Consider the following 16935-nt stretch of genomic DNA (forward strand, 5'->3'; position numbering starts at 1 on the left):
CATTTCGGCCAGAGGTTCTGGAGTGGGGTCACGCCTCCAAGCTGGTCTGTCACCCAGGAGTGAGGAGAACGTTGGCTGCCATTCATCAGCGTTTTTGGTGGCCAGGCATGTGGAGGGGGTTCATGGTTTTGTGGTTGCCTGCTTGGTCTGCGCCCAAAAATAAGTCCTTTAGTTCTGTACCCGTTCGTTTGCTCCAACCTCTTCCTGTCCCATCTTGTCCCTGGTCTCATATTGCACTGGACTTTGTGGTTTACTGGATTCCAGTGGCAATGCGGTTGTCCTCACTATAGTGGACCGCTTTTCAAAGGCGGTTCACTTTATCCCTATCCCTAAACTTCCCTCTGCCAGGGAGACTGCTCGGACGGTCGTAGACCACATCTTTCAGATCCATGGTCTTCAGGAGGACGTGGTTTCTGACCGTGGACCCCAGCTCGTCTCCCACTTCTGGAGGGAGTTCTGTCGACAGATTGGTGCTACCGCTAGCCTGTCGTCAGGATTCCACCCACAGACCAACGACCAGACCGAGCATGCGGACCAAGACCTTGGGAGGACCCTTCGTTTTCTGGCTTCGCACAATTCCTCATCCTGGTGCCAGCAGCTTACGTGTGTTGAGTATGCACACAATACATTGCCGGTGTCGTCTACTGGATTATAATCTTTTTTTTTGCTGTCTCGGATATAAACCCACTCTGTTTCCTTCACAGAGTTCTGAAGCTGCGGTTCCCTCAGATCAGGCATTTATCAATCGATGTCGGTGGACCTGGAGGAGAGCCAGGGAAGCACTTCTGAGAACTAGGGAACGCACCAAGAGATTGGCTGACCGTCATCGGGCTGAGGCACCCAGATACATCTGTGGGCAAAAGGTATGGCTCTCCACCAAGAACCTGCCTCTTAAGGTGCCCTCCAAGAAGTTGGTACCGTGGTTCATTGGGCCATACCCCATTGTTAAGGTGCTCAGTCCGGTGGCGGTTCGGCTTCGGCTTCCGCATCCTCTTCGTCGAGTAAAGCTCTCCCAAGTTCTTGAATCAGATTTTCCTGACAATCTTCCCAAGGCTGTTGTCATCCCTGTTGCTTGTGCACCTTTTTCTACCATGCTTTGTCCATACAGTCAACTTTCTATGAATATATTTTGATACAGCAAAATATATATAACTGTAATATGCTCTGGTCCCCTCCCTGCTTACCGTGGTGATGAGATGCATAGCAGATTGTCATCACTCAATGGCTGGATGTCTAAGTGGTGCCCACAGAATAACATAGGTTTCATAGACAATTGGATGAGCTTTTGGGGCAGACCTGACCTGTTTAAAAGAGATGGTCTTCATCCCTCCTGGGGTGGCGCCACTCTTCTCTCTAGAAATATGGCAAATAGTCTTAGTGTTTATACTTGACTAACTGGGGCCCAGGTCAGGAAGCAGACAGACTGGCTAAACCGACCGTCTGCTAGCTGCCTCCCGTCACAGAGGTCAGTTAATTCTCAGCACATAGAGACTTTTTCACCTAGATATCACACTATAGAGACTGTGTCTGTTCCCCGAACTAGAAAAAACAAAAAACGTCCAAACCAAGTTAAGATTAACAATTTAATTGAGGTTCAACAAATAAAAAACAGAAGCAATATGGATAAACAAATGATAAAGCTTGGCTTATTGAATATCAGATCCCTTTCTACGAAAACACTTTTTGTAAATAATATGATCACTGATCATAATATAGATGTACTCTGTTTGACAGAAACCTGGCTAAAACCTGATGATTACATTATTTTAAATGAGTCCACCCCCCAAGATTACTGTTATAAACATGAGCCACGTCTAAAAGGCAAAGGTGGAGGTGTTGCTTCAATTTATAACAACGTTTTCAGGATTTCTCAGAGGGCAGGCTACAAGTATAACTCGTTTGAAGTAATGGTACTTCATATAACATTATCCAAAGAAACAAATGTTAATGATAAATCCCCTGTTATGTTTGTACTGGCTACTGTATACAGGCCACCAGGGCACCATACAGACTTTATTAAAGAGTTTGGTGATTTTACATCTGAGTTAGTTCTGGCTGCAGATAAAGTTTTAATAGTTGGTGATTTTAATATCCATGTTGATAATGAAAACGATGCATTGGGATCAGCATTTATAGACATTCTGAACTCTATTGGTGTTAGACAACACGTTTCAGGACCTACTCATTGTCGAAATCATACTCTAGATTTAATACTGTCACATGGAATTGATGTTGATGGTGTCGAAATTATTCAGCCAAGTGATGATATCTCAGATCATAATTTAGTTTTGTGCAAACTTCATATAGCCAAAATTGTAAATTCTACTTCTTGTTACAAGTATGGAAGAACCATCACTTCTAACACAAAAGACTGCTTTTTAAGTTATCTTCCTGATGTATCCAAATTCCTTAGCATATCCAAAACCTCAGAACAACTTGATGATGTAACAGAAACTATGGACTCTCTCTTTTCTAGCACTTTAAATAAAGTTGCTCCTTTACGCTTAAGGAAGGTTAAGGAAAACAGTTTGACACCATGGTATAATGAGCATACTCGCACCCTAAAGAGAGCAGCCCGAAAAATGGAGCACAGCTGGAGGAAAACAAAACTAGAGGTATTTCGTATTGCTTAGCGGGAAAGTAACATATCCTACAGAAAAGCATTAAAAACTGCTAGATCCGATTACTTTTCTTCTCTTTTAGAAGAAAACAAACATAACCCCAGGTATTTATTCAATACAGTGGCTAAATTAACGAAAAATAAAGCCTCAACAAGTGTTAACATTTCCCAACACCACAGCAGTAATGAGTTTATGAACTACTTTACTTCTAAAATCGATACTATTAGAGATAAAATTGCAACCATTCAGCCGTCAGCTACAGTATCACATCAGACAGTGCACTATAGACCCCCTGAGGAACAGTTCCACTCATTCTCTACCATAGGAGAGGAAGAATTGTATAAACTTGTTAAATCATCTAAACCAACAACATGTATGTTAGACCCTATACCATCTAAGCTCCTGAAAGAGGTGCTTCCAGAAGTCATAGATCCTCTTCTGACTATTATTAATTCCTCATTGTCATTAGGACATGTCCCCAAAACCTTCAAACTGGCTGTTATTAAGCCTCTCATCAAAAAACCACAACTTGACCCCAAAGAACTAGTTAATTATAGACCAATCTCGAATCTCCCTTTTCTGTCCAAGATACTAGAAAAGGTGGTATCCACACAATTATATTCCTTCTTAGAGAAAAATGGTATATGTGAGGATTTCCAGTCAGGATTTAGACCGTATCATAGTACTGAGACTGCTCTCCTTAGAGTTACAAATGATCAGCTCTTATCATCTGATCGTGGGTGTATCTCTGTATTAGTTTTATTGGATCTTAGTGCTGCGTTTGACACAATTGACCACAACATTCTTTTGCATAGACTTGAACACTTTGTTGGCATCAGTGGAAGTGCATTAGCATGGTTTAAATCGTACTTATATGACCGCCATCAGTTCGTAGCAGTGAATGAAGATGTATCCTATCGATCACAAGTGCAGTATGGAGTACCTCAAGGCTCAGTACTAGGGCCGCTACTCTTCACGCTTTATATGTTACCCTTGGGAGATATCATCAGGAAACATGGTGTTAGCTTTCACTGTTATGCTGATGATACTCAGCTCTATATTTCTTCGCAGCCCGGTGAAACACACCAATTTGAAAAACTAATGGATTGCATAGTCGATATAAAAAACTGGATGACGAGTAATTTCTTACTGCTAAATTCTGAAAAAACAGAGGTGTTAATTATAGGACCTAAAAACTCTGCTTGTAATAACCTAGAACACTGTCTAAGACTTGATGGTTGCTCTGTCAATTCATCGTCATCAGTTAGGAACCTAGGTGTGCTACTTGATCGCAATCTTTCCTTAGAAAGCCACGTTTCTAGCATTTGTAAAACTGCATTTTTCCATCTCAAAAATATATCTAAATTACGGCCTATGCTCTCAATGTCAAATGCAGAAATGTTAATCCATGCATTTATGACCTCAAGGTTAGATTATTGTAATGCTTTATTGGGTGGTTGTTCTGCACGCTTAGTAAACAAACTACAGCTAGTCCAAAATCCAGCAGCAAGAGTTCTTACTAGAACCAGGAAGTATGACCATATTAGCCCGGTCCTGTCAACACTGCTCTGGCTCCCTATCAAGCATCGCATAGATTTTAAAATATTGCTTATTACTTTTAAAGCCCTGAATGGTTTAGCACCTCAGTATTTGAATGAACTCCTTTTACATTATAATCCTCTACGTCCGCTACGTTCTCAAAACTCAAAACTTGGCGCCCAAACTCTGGAATAACCTACCTAACATTGTTCGGGAGGCAGACACACTCTTGCAGTTTAAATCTAGATTAAAGACCCATCTCTTTAACCTGGCATACACATAACATACTAATATGCTTTTATTATCCAAATCCGTTAAAGGATTTTTAGGCTGCATTAATTAGGTAAACCGGAACGGAAACACTTCCCATAACAACCTATGTACTTGCTACATCATTAGAAGAATGGCATCTACGCTAATATTTGTCTGTTTCTCTCTTGTTCCGAGGTCACCGTGGCCACCAGATCCAGCCTGTGTCCAGATCAGAGGGTCACTGCAGTCACCCGGATCCAGTACGTATCCAGACCAGATGCTGGATCAGCACCTAGAAAGGACCTCTACATCCCTGAAAGACAGCGGAGACCAGGACAACTAGAGCCCCAGATACAGATCCCCTGTAAAGACCTTGTCTCAGAGGAGCACCAGGACAAGACCACAGGAAACAGATGATTCTTCTGCACAATCTGACTTTGCTGCAGCCTGGAATTGAACTACTGGTTTCGTCTGGTCAGAGGAGAACTGGCCCCCCAACTGAGCCTGGTTTCTCCCAAGGTTTTTTTCTCCATTCTGTCACCGATGGAGTTTCGGTTCCATGCCGCTGTCGCCTCTGGCTTGCTTAGTTGGGGACACTTCATCTACAGCGATATCGTTGACTTGATTGCAAATAAATGCACAGACACTATTTAACTGAACAGAGATGACATAACTGAATCCAATGATGAACTGCCTTTAACTATCATTTTTGCATTATTGACACTGTTTTCCTAATGAATGTTGTTCAGTTGCTTTGACGCAATGTATTTTGTTTAAAGCGCTATATAAATAAAGGTGACCTACTGTGACAGCACTCTGTGAACAGCCAGCCCTTTCAGCAATGACCATCTGTGGCTTACCCTCCTTGTGGAATGTGAAGATGATTGTCTTCTATACAACTGTCAAGTCAGCAGTCTTTCTCATAATTGTGGTTGCATGTTGTCAACCGGCCCAAGAGGTACCCAGTATTTATACTCAAAATTAATCAAACTAATCAAGCTCAACATGGAAAATTCGAATTGTTTGTGGTACTGGATTTTAAATTTTCCTAAGCTGTAAGTCGTAACCATCAGAATTAAAACAAAAACTCTTGAAATATTTCAGTTTGTGTGCAATGAATCTATAATATAAGAAAGTTTGCTTTTTTTAATTAAATTACAAAAAATTAAGACCTTTTCATGAAATTCTACTTTTTTGAGATACACCTGTATAATCAGCTTAAATGACAATATAGGCACTTGTAAATGAGCTCAAATCGTAGAATTCTTAGTTCTTAGAAATAAAGCTCTGCATTTTCTTGCTGTGAGCAGCCTGTAATTTGGACTATAATGAAGCTCTATCCATCTCTTATGAGCAGCAAAGGGCCTTGTTAACATTTTTGTAATTAAATATTGTTCAGCATTCTGGTAGCAAATTCACGATAATAGCCGGGCATTAAATGAATATAATATTAGTTTTTCAATAATAACTTTAATTGAACATCATAAAAAACGAAAACAAAGATGGCTGTGTTTGTGTAAAATGTGTGTACCTGAAATAAAAAAATGCAATTCCATTTTTCAATCTAATGATGTCATTATCTATCTTTCAGTTATATGCCTTGCAGTGCTGTAATGATATATTAGGATTTACCTTCTTCAGTATGTGTATTATACATTTTTCATCAGGTGTGCATGTCTCATCCAGAGCATATGCATCACTCACTATTATTCCAACTGAGCATACAAAAAAAGAAAAGCAGACATCATTCAGATGTCATCTAAAAAGCTTCCATGCTGAGAATGAGATCTCTGGAATGAAAATGTGAACCACTGAACATGTCAAGAAGAACTGGTGTATTTGTTTGTTTGTTTTTTTCCATACCATTAAGTTTAAAGTAGTAGAATAGCAGCTGGGATATATTTACCAAAATATAATAATATAAGATATAATGGTAAAAAAAAATAGATATTCTGTTCATATATTGACTAAAAATCACCTTCACACAGGTTGCTTAAGAATGACTATTACAAAATCCATACATTTAGACTCTGTCCATAATTGTCTGATTGAGCCAGACAAAATTTTGAAAGTTGAAGTTTGAATTTCCAATCCCATTCTTTTCTCTTTTTATATCATATACAGAAAATAGTGAAAATGGCATGCCTTAATAGGCATTCAAATTGGATGTGGTGTTAAGTATATACTAAATAATATGTTGGTGTTATTGCATGCTGTATTATAATAAGCATCTTCCACTATTTGCCCTCTAACATCATTTACACTTGGATGTTGCATGGAAATTACAACGATTTTCATATGGCCTCAACAAAATGTAATGCATTTTCTTGTGGTATTGTAATTATATTACAATTGTAATTCAGAAATCAAAAACATGTTCTTCATGGAAGAGGTACAGTACATTCTAATCACTGGATGCATATGGCATTCATCTTTTGAATATTTTTGAATAAAATAGCTGTATCTACTGTTTGTACTGTAAGAAGCAACAATGTTCTCGTCTGTTTGACAGGTTGATATATTATGTCCTTGGTTAATATGGGCCAATCAGATCTAACCAATGGAACGGAGGACACGGCCTTTGATAGATGTCAAGAGACCAGCCTGGGAAATGATAGCATGAACACTTACAAACCAGCTTTTGTGGATGACATCACCAAGCACCTGAGTGTCCAAATATCTCTCATCTTAGCGTATTCACTCATAATCCTTCTAGGAATGGTGGGTAACACCCTGGTCATTTACATGATTATTCTGTACAGAAACATGCACACGGTCACCAAGTACTTCATTGCAAACTTGGCCTTGGCTGACCTGATGGTGGACACAATGTGTTTGCCTTTCACACTAGTTTACACTTTGTTGGACAAAGGGAAATTTGGAGCATTGATGTGTCATATGGTGCCTTACGGACAAGCTCTCAGTGTCCACGTGTCCATTCTCACCCTAATGGTCATCACTCTAGAGCGCTACAGATGTATCGTCTTCCATCTTGGCCAGCGCCGCAGTAGGTGCACCAGCTTCATCATCATTGGCCTGACCTGGGTGTTTGCCGCCATACTGGCTGGCCCACTGGCTATTTTCCGAGTATCACTACAAGGAAATCCCCTACATTGATTTGCGGATCGCAGTTTGCTCAGAGAAATGGCCTAACGGCACCAATCAGGATGCCACCATCTACAGTTTATCAATGATTCTCCTACAGTATGTTGTACCTCTGGCAATCATCAGCTACGCTTACGTGTGTATTTGGATCAAACTGAAGAACCACGTCAGCCCTTCAAACCGCGGTGATGGCATCAGCCGTCGGAAGAAGACCACGTGGTTATGGTCTTCGCTGTTTGCTGGCTTCCCTTACACATATTTCAGCTGGCTAGCGATCTCAACTTGATTCTCAAGTTCAAAGAATATAAACTCATTTACACCTTGTTTCACATCATGGCGATGTGCTCGACTTTTGTCAACCCATTGCTCAATGGCTGGATGAACCAAAATTACAGGAATGGCTTTCTCATGTTCTTCCGCTGTGAACACAAACCAGACAGCATCTATCCTGATGGGTCCTTCAGGACTCGATCTCTGAGAGGTATGATTGTGAACGGGTACAATGACGGTCAGCCTGCAAATGCTGTCTAATCATGAAAACGGAGTCTTCCAGTCTGGAGGATCCTTCAGTACAAATGTTAAGGTACAATGGAGCTAAATGTGCATTGGTGTAAAATAATAATTTAATAATTTGGGTTAGATAATAAATAGATGGCTGACTTTTCCCTTTGTTGACATGACATGGTTTGGTAATCACCATTTTATAATGAAACAATTATATAATAATTTATAATATTTAATATATTTATGAATATATTAAACTGACTGACATTTATTGAGCAAAACAAAATAGATTTTATTTATCAAAAAAAAAAAAGACAAACTTCGCTGAAGTGACTGTATGAAGTATGAACTTAGTTAAATGAAAATATATTAATATTAGTATTTGTATCAGTACTAAGTGTATTTTGCCTCATGCTGGTGAGGCTTAATTAAAAAAAAAAAATTATTATTTATTTTGTCTCAAAATATGTTGCTCCATTTATGATCTACAAGTTGTGGCCTAGTCATTTTGCTTTACGCAACAATGAAAAATTCAAACAGTATCAAGCTACATTGTTGTCTTATGACTTCATTTTTTTTTGTGCAAGTTTAATTCCACAAGAGGTTTACATTTATCATCATCCAAGCTTGTTCAAATCTCTTATTGATAATGTCAGGAGACAGCCTGGATGCCGCTGATAGGCTTTAAGCTCTGGAAACATTTTGAGCCAATTATCTAAGCTGTAAATGGCATGTGATTGATAAATCTATATTAATGTTAGGATTTGGAGAAAGCTATTGGTTAGCATTCCCATACAGCATTTGCTTACCCACTGGAAGTACATAATTTAACAGAACTTTTTGAGTCAATCACCTGAGCCATAAATGTACATTTACATTTATTCATTTAGCAGACGCTTTTATCCAAAGCGACTTACAAATGAGGACAGTGGAAGCAATCAAAAACAACAAAAAGAGCAATGATATATAAGTGCTATAACAAGTCTCAGTTAGCTAAACACAGTAAACTTTGCATGGGCTTTTAAATAATATAATAAATAAAAAGAAAACAGAATAAAAAAAGAATAGAGCAAGCTAGTGTAAGAAGTCTTTTCACACACACACACACATAAACATATATATACACACACACACAATTGCATAATAAATGAAAAGAAAATAGAATACAAAAAGATTAGAAAGGTAGTTTGATTTTTTTTAAGAATAGAATTAGAATAGTGAGTGTTAAATAAAGATGGAAGAGATGGGTTTTAAGCCGATTCTTGAAGATGGCTAAGGACTCAGCTGCTCGGATTGAGTTGGGGAGGTCATTCCACCAGGAGGGAACATTTATTTAAAAGTCCGTAAAAGTGACTTTGTGCTTCTTTGGGATGGCACAATCAAGCAATGTTCGCTTTCAGAACGCAAGCTTCTAGAGGGCACATAAATCTGAAATAACAAATTCAGGTAAATGCGTGCAGAGCCAGTGGTAGTTTTGTAGGCAAACATCAATCCCTTGAATTTTATGCGAGCAGCTATTGGTTGCCAGTGCAAATTGATAAACAGAGGTGTGACGTGTATTCTTTTTGGCTCATTTAAAATGAATCTTGCTGCCGCGTTCTGGATTAATTGTAAAGGTTTGATAGAACTGGCTGGAAGACCTGCCAAGAGGGCATTGCAATAATCCAGCCTGGACAGAACAAGAGCTTGAGGAGTTGTGCAGCATGTTCCGAAAGAAATGGCTTGATCTTCTTGATGTTGAATAAAGCAAATCTGCAGGACCAGATAGTTTTAGAAATGTGGTCTGAGAAAGTTAGCTGATCATCAATAATAACTCCAAGGCTTCTGGCTATTTTTGAAGGTGTTATGGTTGATGTGCTTGATGGTGAAATCTTGATGAACCGATGGGTTTGCTGGAATAACAAGCAGTTCTGTCTTGGCAAGGTTGAGTTGAGGGTGATGGTCCATCATCCAGGAAGAAATGTCTGTTAGACAAGCTGAGATGCGAGTAGCTACCGTCGGATCATCAGGATGGAATGAGAGGTAGAGTTGAGTGTCATCAGCATAGCAGTGGTATGAAAAGCCATGTTTCTGAATGACCTAATGATGTCATGTAGACAGAGAAGAGAAGTGGTCCAAGAACTGAGCCCTGAGGCACCCCAGTAGCTAGAAGTTGTGACTTGGACACCTCACCTCTCCAAGATACTTTGAAGGACCTATCTGATAGGTAAGACTCAAACCATTGAAGTGTGGTTCCTGAGATGCCCTTTGCCAGTAGGGTTGAGAGGAGGATCTGGTGGTTAACCATGTCAAAAGCAGCGGACAGATCAAGCAGGATTAGTATTGAAGATTTTGATTCCGCTCTTGCCAGTCTTAGAGCTTCAACAACTGAGAGCAAGGCAGTCTCAGTTGAATGTCCACTTCTGAAGCCAGATTCGTTGCTGTCAAGGAGGTTGTTGTGTGTAAGAAATGTAGAGACTTGGTTGAACACAGCTCGTTCAAGTGTTTTAGGGAACGAACATGTTATTGCACTGGAAGGATTATACAATTGAGGCAACCCTTCCTGATCAGTGCCCTAACTAGTGAACTAGAAAGCTGATTGAGATGCACTCATACTATATACTGCATAAATGGCATGACTAGCATAATAGCATTTTGAATATAACCTTTTGAAAAACACTCCAAGCATTGATATGCGATCAGTGAACTCTCCATCTGAACATTTAACTAATGAATTTCTTTGTTATTCAGTTAAATTAACAGTTTTGTTGTGAGTTTAAATATTCAAATAAATTGTGACTTGGATGAATTTGATTTTGTGATTTGTCAAAAATGAAAATGTCTGTCATGTGTTGTTTTGTGGAAATTTGCTTAGGGCCAATACATCAAGTAAATAAATTGCTTTATGCTATTGATTGTATTTATATTGTAAGGAGTGTGAAGGTTCTAATGTACTTTGTATGCAAAAGAACTTATGTAATCTATGGAATTGTGTTCTTGTATGATTTATTGGAACACTGTGGTGGCAGTAAGAGGAACTAAAAAAAATAGGATGTGTGAGAAAATTAAAATGTGAGGGATGGAGGTAGAAGAAAAATAATACTATACATCTGCATATTGTTTTTATATGTTAATATTGCCTTATCAAATCTGAAAACTTTAGTTTAAGACAAAACGATGGCAACACAAGATAAAACAAAAAAAAGATTTAAAATGGTCTGCTGAAGTGATTATGAAAACAAAACAATACATCCAATGATTGAGTGTTTTCTTGAAAAAATAGGCAGTTAAAAAGCTATTTCTTCAGGAGAGAAAATATTAAACTAAATGACTAAATTTGTTCTTAAAACAGCAATGAACTATTACCGTGTGAGACTTGGAACAAATCTAATCAATTTCTGCCCTCTATTGGGCAGAAGGTATTTTCCCCAGAATGAATCAGAAGGAATCATCTAGAAAGAAAGTAACAAAACATAGGCTAAATTGCATAATAATTTTACAAACAAAGCACACACATAAAGTAAGTTTTCCTCTCTTTTATTTATTATTTTATGTATTTCAAAGCCAAATTTCCAATTCAGGAATTTAGGATTTATTTCATGCAGAAATTATTTTGTATCTAACACTATGATCTACACTAAATAAAATAACAAATTACATCTTTTTATCCAGTAGGCCAATGTGGTTAAATGTTCCCATAAAATTCAAAACAAATTAAAAATGTGGCTAATGAGAGACCATTCTTGAAATGTTTTATCAAAACCTGAAGGTTTATAGACTTGTTTACACCGCAGTGGCTATAGATATTGAAAACCATATCTTATATGAAGGCCTACAGTGAATATAAATAGGTTACAGTAGATCATTGTCTATTTGATCCAAATATGTGTATTATTCATTTTTAAATTCACAAATTGAATGTAATGTTAATAAATGTGTAGCCTTATTAATTTATATATATATATATATATATATATATATATATATATATATATATATATATATACACATATATAGTATATATATATATATATATATACTACAACTAATTCAATTGCAATAGTCTCCTGTAGGCTATGTATTGGTGCACACAGGAGTCAAGTCAAGTCATCTTTATTTATATTGCGCTTTAAACAAAATACATTGCGTCAAAGCAACTAAACAACATTGATTAGGAAAACAGTGTGTCAATAATGCAAAATGACAGTTAAAGGCAGTTCATCATTGAATTCAGTGATGTCATCTCTGTTCAGTTTAAATAGTGTCTGTGCATTCATTTGCAATCAAGTCAGTGATATCGCTGTAAATAAAGTGACCCCAACTAAGCAAGCCAGAGGCGACAGCGGCAAGTAACCAAAACTCCATCAGTGACAGAATGGAGAAAAAAGCCTTGGGAGAAACCAGGCTCAGTTGGGGGGGGGGGGGGGGGTGACCTAGGACCTAGGTCACTTGACTTGACCTAGGTTCCTAACTGATGATGAAGAATTGACAGAGTAGCCATCGAGTCTTAGACAGTGTTCTAGGTTATTACATACAGAGTCGTCATCCAGTTTTTTATATTGACTATGCATTCCATTAGTTTTTCCAATTGGTATGTTTCGCCGGGCCGTGAAGAAATATAGAGCTGAGTATCATCAGCATAACAGTGAAAGCTAACACCATGTTTCCTGATGATATCTCCCAAGGGTAACATGTAAAGCGTGAAGAGTAATGGCCCTAGTACTGAGCCTTGAGGTACTCCATACTGCACTTGTGATGATAGCTCTTCATTCACTGCTACGAATTGATGGCGGTCACATAAGTATGATTTAAAACATGCGAATGCATTTCCATTAATGCCAACAAAGTGTTCTAGTCTATGCAAAAGAATGTTGTGGTCAATAGTGTCAAATGCAGCACTAAGATCCAATAGCACTAATAGAGAGATACAACCACGATCAGATGATAAGAGCAGGTCATTTGTAACTCTAAGCCATCTAAGAGAGCAGTCTCAGTACTATGATACGGTCTAAATCCTGACTGGAAATTCTCACAGATAACATTTTTCTCTAAGAAGGAATATCATTTTGAGGAGACTACCTTTTCTAGTATCTTGGACAGAAAAGGGATAGTCGAGATTGGTCTATAATTAACTAGTTCTTTGGGGTCAAGTTGTGGTTTTTTAATGAAAGGCTTAATAAAAGCCAGTTTGAAGGTTTTGGGGACATATCCTAATGACAATGAGGAATTAATAATAGTCAGAAGAGGATCTATGACTTCTGGAAGCACCTCTTTTAGGAACTTAGATGGTATAGGGTCTAACATACATGTTGGTTTAGATGATTTAACAAGTTTATACAGTAATGAGTAACCCATATAATGAAATCTGAGAGGTCTGAAGGGATTCTGGATAAAGAAATGGTCTCTAATCTCTTATCAGATGTTCTCCAATCACATCAGGCATTGCAGGAGAAGAATCTGTTATCTTAGCAAAAGGTTGATGCAAAAATGATTGAATAAAAGGGTACCATTAATTATGACCAACGTGCAATTAGAGAAAAACATTTATTTCGTAATGAGATTTCCCCTCATTTTAAATTCTTGTTCTTCAATGAAAGGTTACATTTTTGTACATTTAAAAAATAAAAGATCAATAGGATTAACAATTAACAAATTTATTTTCACTGACTTTTTTAAATCATATTTACCAAGGGTACCAACAATTGGTAAGAGTTGTAATTTAACAGAGCTATTGCAATTATTAGATCGAAATTAACGGATAAAATTGTTGCCAAAACCAAAGAAATCAAGAACTTCAAATAAAAAAGTGTGGCCTACAGTATCGAATGCTTTATAATAATAATAATAATAATAATAATTATATATATATATATATATATATATATATATATATATATATATATATATATATATATATATATATATATATATATATATATATAATTATTATTATTATTATTATTATAAAGCATTCGATTAGAAATTTTCTTTTAAATTTTCCCATAAAAAAACAATAATAATAATAATAATAATTATATATATATATATATATATATATATATATATAATTATTATTATTATTATTATTATTGTTTTTTTATGGGAAAATGTAAAAGAAAATTGTAATCAATCAAATCTATTAATTAAATATTAATCGAATTAATTTAATATTAATCAAATATTATTGCAAATACATCTACCACATTTGAAGCCACATCGACAAACCCATAGATATGTAACGTCACCACAAGTGAGTAATGCGTTTACCTAATAGCATCAGAAACCAGTCACTTGCCTACCATAGTCTCAACACATAGAGAGCTTGTTTTCTAGATGGCTTATGTCTCCGTCGTTATGGTATCAACAGAATGATTTCCTTATCTGGATCTCCACGAAACCAACTCGACTGGTTTCCAAACCACTTTTGTTAACATTCTAATCTGAAAATCCTACGTAGACAGCATTCTTGGATATCAAAGTATAAAATAACCTGCAAAAGATTTTGGGCACCTTACATTCCAAGTCAGCTGACAGGTGTAGGAGTGCAGCTCGTGCGTCTGGTCTGTCTGTCATAGCCAAAGTCGAACGTACTCATTTAAACTCACTCTTTTTTTCATCACATCATAATTAAGGCTTTCCTCATGCCTGTTTTAATGATGTTATTTAGTTTAGCTAGTAATCTTCAGTTATTAACTAGTTGCTGTGTTTGTGCTTTGTTGCAGTTCTTAGCACAGTCGGTTTGAGAGGGAACAATGGTGAAGTATTTCAGCTGCGCAGGCTCTCTGAAGAGCTCATGGGACCAAGTGTTTTGAGCATTCTGGCAGAGATACCCCAACCCCTACAGGTACTGCAAATACACATATCTGTCTCCTTATAAGATGCCCTCATACAACTCCTGCAGTCTATGTAGGCCTAGATTTCCTATTGTTGTCTTATATTTTTAGTTTTATAACCACAGTATATTTGATTTCTTATCATTTCTGTATTATTATTCCTCAGTAAACACATTTTAACTGAAGACATCATATTTCAGGAAGTCACTCCAGACAACTGTCTGATCTCCAGACATCTCCTGACTAAAACCAGCAGAGCTCCTCGCTGGGCGGGGAAGTTGAAGAATTGGCACAGAAGGCTTACATCATTGAGGACTCTGTAGTGGATCCTGAGGGCAGGACCATGACCTCTCTCACCTGGAACATCAGCCACACTCGTGTGATAGTGATCCCTCGCCCTGTCTCAGAGCTGACAAGAGCATGTCAGAGTCTTATTACAACCCAAAATCAATAGAAAAGGATTTATATATATATATATATATATATATATATATATATATATATATATATATAAAATTAGGACCAGAATTGACAAAAAGCACTTAATTTGCTTTTATTAAGAATTAACAGGTAATTCAAAAATCACAAATGTATTTAAGCAAAAAAGCATGTGGATTGCACTAATTGAAACCAAAAATGCATTGCATTAACGGTGCTTGCGTTTGAATGCATTGTAATTTCGGGGCTGAAATTCAACATGATTGTATATTTTAGTTGTGAATATTTAAATTCAAAACATTTCACACACATTTTCATTTTTTAATTTAGTGCAATTTAACATTTAAAAACACTTAATTTTACTTCCATAATATAGTTATTTAGTATGATTTCATTGACTATGATTTAATATCAGCTGGCCTGACTAGACACAAACTACAAGAGGTTAACTATGTGTTCTCTGTCTGTAGAGTTGTGAAGAGCGCTGTGTGTACAGAGTGAACCCCGACAACAACAGCTGGACCGAGATCAAGAGAGAGGCCTGGATTTCCTCCAAACTGTACGGCCTCTCTAGAGCGATTCAGGTCAGCGGGTGACAGGACGTCTAAACGAAACATGGTTGATATCAGAGAAAGTTTTATTACAGTAGTGTATGTGATCTGTTTAAATGCATCTGAGTAACATTCTACAGCCTGGATCTTCGGGTTGATGCAGTAGACATGCATCATTCATGGTGTTTATAGCTAACAGTTGTTTAGTCTACAGTTAAATTACCTCATAACACTTGGCAGGAAAGAGTGTTTTTCAATTTCCTCTCCATCCCATTTTCAGGAATTTGGTCTTGCCCAGTTTAAGAGCAACGTTACACAGACCATGAAGTATGAAGTGTTTTGAGTACGTCCTGGCCAAGATGCAAGGTAGGATGCCAGCTAGAGTTCAACCATGCAGTAATTGCTTAATGGTTTAATTAGTTTGGATTGTAAACATGGTTGGCTAAGCTGGATCTCATTACCGCACAGGTGAACTGCCCACACGGACGCTGGCAGAAACCGCAACTGTGAAGGCACGTGAGACCGCCCTCGCTGCCAAAGAGAAGGCTAAAGATTTAGCCTCACAAGCGCAAAAGAAGCAGTATGTATGATGAGGACACACGTCTGGAGGTGACGTGGTGTCCAGACTCCGTGCTACTCCTTCACACTAGGCACACGTGTGGATGTGAGATACATTTAGCCAGGAACTGAGATTTTTAAATCATGCCTGTCTGGATTCTCAGAATGCGTTTCGTAAAGCCCATGAGCTCTTCGAATGAAATTCTCCAGTAAACCGGATTTAATAAAGGCAGCATCCTCCACCTGCTCCTGATTATACATGAGATGTTTGCATTTTTTTGATTGCGAAATTAATTTCTTAATTTATCTGATTTTGTTGATGTATTTCAAACAAAATGAGGTCTGCCTTGTTCAGCAATGTGATTAGTTTCTTCAAATTGAAGTTCTGTCTGCATTGATGGGTCCACTGTTCCAGCAGTCATTGCCAGCGTGATATCTAGATTTCTGCAGAAGCGTCTGATCTTTGGCACGTGAGAGCAAAGTATTGCACCGGATGGATGGCAATGTCTGATTACAAGTGTGAAAGTTGTCAAAACATGTTAGATGTTGGGTGTC

The 16935-nt window shown here is 37.5% G+C and overlaps 2 pseudogenes; both read left to right on the forward strand.

The window, feature by feature from the left end:
- Window positions 1-6935: 6935 nt before the first annotated feature.
- Window positions 6936-8048, forward strand: LOC132114347 (neuropeptide Y receptor type 2-like; annotated as a pseudogene).
- A 6584-nt stretch (window positions 8049-14632) lies between these two features.
- LOC132114020 (PRELI domain-containing protein 1, mitochondrial-like) lies at window positions 14633-16707 on the forward strand (annotated as a pseudogene).
- The last annotated feature ends 228 nt before the right edge of the window (window positions 16708-16935 follow it).

This window comes from Carassius carassius, chromosome 33 (genome assembly GCF_963082965.1).
Source record: "Carassius carassius chromosome 33, fCarCar2.1, whole genome shotgun sequence".
Classification (NCBI taxonomy): Eukaryota; Metazoa; Chordata; class Actinopteri; order Cypriniformes; family Cyprinidae; genus Carassius; species Carassius carassius.